Consider the following 8,594-nt stretch of genomic DNA (forward strand, 5'->3'; position numbering starts at 1 on the left):
ACAATCACTGTATGAGCAACAGCGTATTTTAGTCAGTTTTGTTGAGGCCACTATTGGAGTGTCTTGTAGAATAGGAAGACTTAGTCTCCTTTTGTGAAAGGCACCATGGGTTGACGCATGGTTGCAACATTGTTTTAAGGTAGTTATTGTGTTTAACATCAACTTAATCACCTTGATCATCACTATTGAACAGTTTTATAACAGTTTCTGATTCTGTATTATTAACCTGTCATTGACATTGAAGGCATCTGAATGGCTTCAATGTTATTTAATATAGTTAGAGGTATGGTAAATGTAACCCTCCATCTTCAGCCTCATCCTTAACTTCATGCTGGTTTTCCTCAATCGAAGAAGACTATTGCTCCTGAATCAAATGCAGCCAACTGAATATGGAGCCAACCATGGCGATGTGTGGAACTATTTCTAGCGCTCATTATAGGGAAACCATGAGTGTTCTGAGTGGTCGTGATGAAACCCAAACTGACAATCAATGCACAGATTATTGGTAAGTAGGTGCTACTTGATTGCAGCCAGTATGTTTTAACAGCTCATACATTTTGCTGTATCTAATACATTCATCTGTTTTTTTTAATAGCATTTGGAGGCATATGAATGGCTATAATGTGACAACTGTAACAAATGAGAAATCAGACTTGGATCAATTATCAACTTGCACACTTCTGGAGCAAGTATTATAAATAGTTCAGCTTTGCTTTTTCGCAAACATGCACTAGAATCTGCTTGAGGATATAAATCTTCATGGCACCTCTTCTTCCTCTTAGGTTTCTAATTATCTACCACCATTCATGTTTGAATGCAACAAGTCTGCAAAGTTTTGATCTGATCTTTTGGTTCTGTGATCATAAAGCTCGGTCTCTTTCAGTTCTAAATGAATAACTCCCTAACCTGAAACTATGGGCAGAATACCTCTTGCCTGGTGCGGCGTGAGCAATGGTGAAAGATTGGGAAGATACTGAGAGCGTGAAAATAATAGAATCTCCCATTGAGTAAAAGTTTTGCAATCTTCCCCATAAGCTTTAAATAGTGACTTCAGAACCATACTGCTGACTGTTGACTACCTTGTTTCCATACATTTGCAACTCATTAATACCCCAAATTGCCGTATTTAAATGCCACTTCCAATTCTCTCCTTCTCCCACAAACCTAGATGATGCAAATTCCCAACAAGGAGATCAGATTTTGTGCCTGAATTGCTTGACCCAGCTGTCAATCAACTTCTTCTTCAGAACAACATGCGTGCTTGCTCCACAACCACCATCCTACGAGGAAACTATATGGCTGACTGGATTAGTGTGGTACAGAAAAGGCACTTCAAGATATAGTTTCTTGCTTTAAGATGGCAGATACTGTTACAGAAAGTTTGAGGAGGATCTGATGTTAGCTCTCATTCCCTTAAGATCCTAAGTTGTCCTGCCCACAGCCTGTATATCATCATCATAGTTGGTGGTGCTTATGACACTCATCAATATTCAGCCTTTCATACAACACAGAGTAGTTTGGAGCATAATATGAGAACTTCACTGGAGATTTAGGAGACAAGTTAATACATTGGGCAGAATTCTGTGGGGGTCAGAGAGCCGTGTGTTATGGTGAGATGTGTGGAAGAATCAGATGAGCAATCCAGCAAGGCCTATCTCAACGTGGTAAGCATCTTGCACCATCTTTGATGCTTTTAACACACAGTGAGGTGAGTTTCTTACTAGGCACCAGTGAGTTGCCAATTAGGGCAATACTGCCTGTTAAATGCCTCATTGATAGACCAAAACAGCATATTATAATTCAGCTTTCTACTTTACCAAACCTACCAATCAAGCTGGACACCAGGAAAACTCAACATGGAAACCAAAGTGGGTAGGTGTTGAATTCAGCACACTGCTTACTATGAATGACCTCCATGTTGTGTATGGCCAAACTGCAGCTCGGGCAAAGATCCACATGTACCAGCTGCAGACGCCCCTTGGTGAGTGACATTCTCAAACCCTTTACAACCATCATGACACCCCTCTAATACACTGGAAGGATGCTCTGGATGCATATGGTGTGGGGGAGGCAATAGCCTAGTGGTATTATCGCTGTACTGTTAATCCAGAGACCCAGACAATGTTCTGGACACCCAGGTTTGAATCCCACCAGCAGATGGTGGAATTGAATTCAATACATATCTGGAATTAAGAGTCTAATGATGACCGTGAATCTATTGTTGATTGTTGGAAAAACCCACCTGGTTCACTAATGTCCTTTAGGGAAGGAAACTGCCATCCTTACCTCACCTAGCGTACATGTGATTCCAGACCCACAGCAATGCAGTTGTCTCTTAACTGCCTTCTGGACAATTAGGGATGGGCACTAAATGCTGCTGAGCCAGCGATGCCCTCATCCCGTAAATGAATAAAGAAGACCTGCATTGCAGGCTGCATGGGCAACTAGCATTGAAACGCTGTAGCAGGGATACTTTGCGCGGAGAGGCAAAATGTCAGCTCATGGGTAGAGGGGCTGCATCTCAGGGCAGCTGGCTTGCTCTCATAGCACTTCCCCACAAAGTGTCCACCTGCACGTTCACATCATCCTTGCCTTGCCTGATCTGCAAATTAGCGCAGTCACACAATCAGGCAACGTGTCTTTCTGGTTAGCAGTCCTCAATCAAGGAGGCAGACATCTTGCTGGATGACACCTTGCTCTATCAATCTCACACCCGTACCATGTAGCAGCAACTGTCGTGACAAACACCCTGTGGGGGTATAGGTTCTTGAGCAGCAAAACAGTTTCTCACAATGTCAAGCTGCAGAAGAATTTTACTTAGTTCAATGAATTCACCTTTGATTCTCTGAAACTTTGGAGTGTAGATGCCAATTCCAGTCGATCTATCCTGAAAAGACAGCACTGTCTTTCTAGGAATCAATCCAATGCATGAATCAATTGAATACTGATAAGATTGGCAGGTTACCTTACTTAAAGGAGACTAGGGAACCAAATGAATGTCTACAACAATCTAAATTTTAATTCTAGGAAAAAAAATTACTTCCAGATGTTTTTAAAACACTGAATTCATATTCTCAAATATGTAGTCACATTCTCTGGAGCACTAGTTCGGACTTCTGGATGACTAGACCAGTAACATAATCGTAACACAATCAAATCCCTGGCTGTTTATTTGAAAATTAAAATTGTTAATTACTTATTCAGAACATCTGGTTTAAATAGCAATAACGATCTTGCCAAATCATGGTTGATAGTGCAGCAGAAACCAAAATAAAATCTAGCATACACATTTCCACAAGTGGGATCTTTGTTAAGAGATCAGCCTGCAGGGATTGAATAAAGAAGCTTCTGGAACTCAGAAGATAAACTTCTGCTCATGGGAATAGATTTAGACATTTTGAAGAAAAATATAGTCAAAATCAGGGCACATTCTTCAAATTAAATTAAGTTGACACATTTTTAAATACCAGGGCCTCAGTATTAATAAGAATCAGGAGGGTGCAGAGGAGTGTGGTTTCATGGAGAAAAACTCCATGAGGAGTCACTGCCAATTTTAACAAACCTGGACAATTACTTGAACTTTTTGGTAATTGGTAACTAAATCAACACAAGGTGTGCTCATGACATTTTGTCAAATTGTATTTCATGTGAAAAAAAATCAAGTTTTAACTTTCTTCTGCAACACCTTACTCTAAAATTGCTTGGCGACTGAATGGCAAAAGACACAATTCAGTTATGCAAACATCACTATCATTTACAATTCAAATGACAACTATTACTTTTTTGTGGACTTTAACCAAGAGGATTTAATCAATGCTAGTCTTAATCTATTTGTAATGAGGTAGAAGTTGTGTGCCATGGTCCTTAGACCGAATGCTAGGGTGACTGGGCTCAATAATTTTTTTATATATGTAAAAACAGTAAGACAAATGCTTATCGTATGGGGAATCTGTGGACCTGTCATATTTGATAAAATCTGTCAAAGCATTTAATCAAGTTATTTAAGATGGGTTATTGCTTTTCAAAAGCTATTGTCATGTGAGATATAATTGAGTGCAGATAAACATACATATCTGATTTAAGCATGGAATATCAATGAGTCAAACCAGTTACTGTCATTATACACAATTCCCAGCTGAGACCAAACCCTTTAATACATAATTTCAATCAAGGAATAAAGTGTTCCCCAGTTATTCACATTTTCAGACTCTAATTGCTTAGCACCAGGACTAGCATTCCTGTATGTCAGTCATCAGCATCACAAACCAAAGGCAGGCTTTGATTTTTACCACTTGTGTTGACAGTTGTATCCCTCCAGTATGAGTTATGTATTCGATGCAAAAGCTACAAGGAGGATTCTAGTGCTACCGGATGACAGATTTCAGTCCAGTTCAACGTTCTCCCAGCACACTTGAAATTGTCACAGCCTTACTCCACATTACACAAAAATATGGAATGTTGCTAAACTTCAAACAGCTCTTTACACATTGGTTCAGCTGACAGTACAAAGGCAATGCAACTTTCCCACTCTGGATTTATTTTTTCCAATGTATTGCTTCTAAGTTTACCCTCATCAGCAGAGCTGGGCAAGGCATATGCAATATTGAAAGTTTGCTATAGAGCACTAGTAGTATTTTCTGTGCCTCAATCCACTTTAGAGTGTTGCAAGGGCATCCAGGTCACACCAATATATGAGCTGCTACTTATGTCAAGGCTCTTTACATATAACAAATAATAGGGTCTGCTATGACAGTAGTGTCATAGAGCAAAACCACTTCAAGATCTAGTTCATTGCATGTTAGCAACTAGTTGTGGGTTACTTGACATGGTGGCCATTGTTACAGAGACATTAAGGATGATCAGAAGTTAGGTCTCATTGCTTCAAGAGCCTCCACTGTTTGCCCAAAAGTCCAAATGACATCATCATAGTGAATGATGCTTATGGCACTCCTCAGTATTAACCTTTTCAGATCCATATATAACACACGGAAGTATGTACTATAGTAAAAGAACCTTACTTTATCTTTTGCACTCAAGTTAATACACAAGGCTTTTATTTTGAATTATGAGTACCAGCCGCATTAAGCACCTTCATCCAGAATTGCTGAACAGATGATCCGTCTCGGCCTACTCCAGAAGTCCCAAGCTATCAAGGAAATGGCTGAAGGAATTGGATTTTTTATAAATTGCTGCTTTCTTCTAAAGTTGTTTTTACTTCTTGAATTTCAATCAGAATGAGTGCAAGATGAAAAGCTTTGGCTTTCTGCTTATTTTTAACAATATTCAAGCTCTGTGCTACTTAATGTTTATTTGCACTGGATAGGTTATGTAAAGGCCATGGGGCATGGCAATAGTACTGAAGACTTATAAACCAAAACTCAAGAAGCTTGATATCAGCCTTCAGGACAAAACAGCCTACTTGATTTTCACTCCACCACCTTAAGTGTTTACTTTCTGCATTACCAATACACAGTAGCAGCTGTGTGTGCCATGTATGATGTGCACTACAGTAACTCACAAAAGCTTCTTCATCTGCACTTTCCAAACCTTGACCTCTACCACCTCAAAGAACAAGGGCATCAGATGCATGCAAACATCACCACTTGCAAGTTCCCCTTCAAGCAACACAGTGGCCTGACTTGCAATTACATCATTGTTCCTTCACTGCCTCTAGCTCAAAACCTTGGAACTACCTTCCTAATAGCACTGTCAGTGTACTTTGGACTGCAACTTTGCAAGAAGGCAGCTCACCACCAGCTTTGCAAGGGCCATTAAGGATGGGCAATAAGAGCTGGTCTAGCCAATGGCAGCCATATCCCATGAATGAATTAAAATGTGTGCTAATATATTTAGTGAAATTCACAAAATACATCATGCCATGAAACCTTTGGAGGAGTTATTTGTACAGTGAAAAAATTTTCCAATTTACTTTAAATCAAATGGACTAATATTCAATGTATTTTTTTTTATAAAGAGCCTGTAGAAGTGCTGATCAAAGCTCACTTTGCCTAAGCAAACTATTTTGTTTGAGTAGAAGTAACAGCAATAAAGATCAGGCCAATATTCAAGTGCTAACTAATTCAACTCAGATATACTGACTAATCAAATGTATTCCTTTAAAATTTATTTAGGCTGCAAAGTTCAAGTCATAAAAGTAGGCAGAAAGTGCAGGTCTAAGGATAAAGTGCACCACACTGTGCAAAGGGGACGAATACCACGTTTCTGCAGGGCAGCAGCAAAAACAGTTCACAGTCTACATTGACTAATGTCAGTGCATGCAAAATAGGAAGAAAAATGTTTTTTTTTAAATTTCACACAACTGAATTGGTAAATACAAAAGAGGTTTAAAAATGAGAGTGTGAGAGAAAGATAGATAGGCAAGAAGACACAGAGGGTGTGATTGGAAAACAGGAAGACAGAAGTGATATTCTAACAGATAAGATAAAAGGAGATATCACAGATTGCAAATTCAAATCCAATACTAAATTGAACGCAATTTATTAAACCATTATTTATAGAAAGAATGAGACATCTAAGAGATCAAATTAGTTTAAATTTTCTTCCAAATAACATTCAAATTATTTTCAGGGAATGCGTTATTTCCTCGAACTTTTAAAAAGGTGACCAGTTAACTGTGTTTACTGATATTATGAACAGCTTTACTCTTCATATTAAAGGGTTTAGAGGCTCTCAAGATTCTCTGTCTTTAACAAACACATTTCCTTTAAGTTTTGTCTTCAGTTGTGTGCCAAGGTTCTTCATTGTACTTTTTTAAAGACTTGTTTGCTTTTTACATCGCCAACCCGCAGTTCCTGCAAGTGGGTGAGGAAGAGGGTGAGAGAGGAAATTAAAACAGATAAAATTAAATCAATCTCTTTAAACATCTGTAAAGTGTATTTGGAAGGGAGGAAACAATTTATTCTGCAACACAAAGGGTGCTGATTGCTTAGCAAGTGGATACCAGTCAAGGCATGGCCATGGAGAACACATCAATGGACAGTTACTCCCCAAGCTTTTGTTTACATTTAAGCAAGACTAATGGACTTTGAATGGTTAAGATGCTGTCATGCACCAGGGAATATCTTTCCGTCATCTTTTTGCTTAATCGACAAAGGTATAATGCGAGACATGTTCTTTCTGCTTGAAGAGAAGAAGGGCCCCGTGTATGTAAGTAAGTAACTTCAAGCAAACATAAGTGAGCCACATTGCAAGGCCCTGGTACCTTGGCAGCCTTTTCTCATGCAGTAAAAAATTGTTTTCCCTTTGAAATTTGATATTCTTGCAAATGACCAGGAATGCAAAATAACAATTTTCAACAGCACATTTCTTTTTAAAAGAAATACCCAAGTGTTGGCCTACCAAATATTATTATTTCAGGGTCCTGATCCTGAATCCTACTGTAGTTAACACAGCTTCAGAATGGGCATTGGAGTCTTGACATTACAGATTATAAAAGTTGGTGTTTGTGTGGAAGACACTAGATTTTCCCAAATCAAACATAGGTCATGAAGAGTAAGAATTTGGTATTAAACCATTCAGTTCAATTGGGTCTCAGGTCTTGTTTCTGCTCTATGCATAGTTAACTTGCTTTCAGTAAGCCTCAGTTTCCTAAGATAGGGTAGAGAAAGGAATGAAAATCTTAAACAGTGACCTCAGAACTAGATGCTGAGTGAGCAACGGTTTAACCTCTGCCTACAGGCTAAACTGCTGCCAAATAATCACTGGTCCAGTTTCATAAAATAATAAACATGGAATCCAAGATTAATTACCAGCTCAGGAGTAGGAAAGGAAGAACTATTTTGACATGTCAAATGTACAAATAATGTTGCAACATTTTGATGAGTGCCACGTGGTGGCATCATGGCTCAGTGGTTAGCACTGCTGCCTCACAGCACCAGGGACCTGAAGTTGATTCCAGCCTTAGGTGACTTACTGTAGGGAGTTTGCACATTGTCCTTATGTTCACATGGGCTTCCAGTGGGTGATCCAATTTCTTCCCACAGTCACATAGATGTGCAGCTTAGGTGGATTGGTCATTCTAAATTGCCTCAGAGGTGTTCAGTGATTTGCAGACCAGGTGGATTAGCTGTGGGAAATGCAGGGTTACGAAGATAGGGTCTGGGTGGGATGCTCTTTGGGGAGTCAGTACAAAATTGATGGGCCAAATGGCTTCTTCCCACACTGTAAGGATTCAATTACATGGTATAGGTACAAACTGCCACATTGAGTACATCTTGTCGCAATTTAAACCCTAGACATGAACCAGATGGTCAGCAATGAAGTGAACTGGGAACTCTTTCACAGTTCCAGAATCATAATGTCCAGAACTTCTACTAAATCTCATTGACTGATTTCACACCTGGAACCAACAGGAAAAACAAAAACACAGCCCTAAGGGTATCCACTGACACCAGGTTGTGTCAGAACTGGCTTCTTGGTTGTCTCATGTGCAAGGAGCCAACCCTGTTCCCCCTGTCCTTACATATAAAATACAAAACCTTATTAATTTGCGGGTTAGTAGGAACTGCCGATGCTGGAGAATCTGAGATAACAAGGTGTAGAGCTGGAGGAACACAGCAGGCCAAGCAGCATCA

The sequence above is a fragment of the Rhincodon typus genome, chromosome 13 (genome assembly GCF_021869965.1).
Source record: "Rhincodon typus isolate 14 chromosome 13, sRhiTyp1.1, whole genome shotgun sequence".
NCBI classification, from domain to species: Eukaryota; Metazoa; Chordata; class Chondrichthyes; order Orectolobiformes; family Rhincodontidae; genus Rhincodon; species Rhincodon typus.